The sequence below is a fragment of the Lepus europaeus genome, chromosome 4 (genome assembly GCF_033115175.1).
Source record: "Lepus europaeus isolate LE1 chromosome 4, mLepTim1.pri, whole genome shotgun sequence".
Classification (NCBI taxonomy): Eukaryota; Metazoa; Chordata; class Mammalia; order Lagomorpha; family Leporidae; genus Lepus; species Lepus europaeus.
In genome coordinates, this window is record NC_084830.1 from 6,761,480 (window position 1) to 6,762,385 (window position 906).

Consider the following 906-nt stretch of genomic DNA (forward strand, 5'->3'; position numbering starts at 1 on the left):
ATCCAAGCACTTGGACAGTCTTCCGTGGTTTTCCTAGGCACATTATCATGGAGCTAGATCAGAAGTGGAGCAGCTAGGGCACAAACCTGCACCCATATAAGATACTGGTATTGTAGACAGTGGCTTAATCCACTATGTCACAATGCTGACCCCAAAGTTTTTTGTTTTTGGTTATTCTTGTTCAGATTTGTCATCTCTTGCCTAACATTGTCCATAGTATTTAATAGATATTCAATAAATAACTTGTTGAAGGGGGAAAAGTGGGGAGCCAGAGAGGGAGGAAGAAAAGGAGCAATGAACAAATAAAAAAACTGATGCAATGGGTAAAAGAAAGAGGGTAGGAAAGCAGGTAGGTAGGCATTTAATTTAATTTCATTTAATGGATCTTCCTGTTGATATGATATTAATTAAAGAGATAGGATTATTATCACTTCTTGGCCTTTTGGCTAAGATCAAGTGTAGTATCTGTTCTTATCAGTTTAAGAGATAGGATTAGATTAATGAGCTGGAGATCATAGCACGCCTTGCCCCTAACTGATCTCACCTCTGAATCCACCCGCCTGACAATCAGACTATGTAACCACTCCCCTTGTGGAAGTGAATAAGAGGTCTGGAGTGCACTGAGCCCACCGGTTTTTGCCACTGTTCCTGGCCCTGTTCCTGCCTGTGTGGCTTCCCTGCACACCTCTGGCCTGCAGACTCCCACACGTGGCCCTGCCCCAACAGATTTTGGTATGGAGCTTCCCATTTAATCTTTCTGACCCATATCCCTTATAAAGCCCTCATGTTCCTGTGTAGTCCTCTCCCTCTCTAAATAAATCTCAAACCTTACCATGTTGGCTTCACTTGAGCCTGTATTCAGAATTCTTATCTGCATAAACAGCAAAGACCCCAAAATATTAATTT

General features: G+C 42.2%; 1 pseudogene; it reads left to right on the top strand.

The window, feature by feature from the left end:
* Positions 1 to 426: 426 nt before the first annotated feature.
* Positions 427 to 526, top strand: LOC133758991 (U2 spliceosomal RNA; annotated as a pseudogene).
* The last annotated feature ends 380 nt before the right edge of the window (positions 527 to 906 follow it).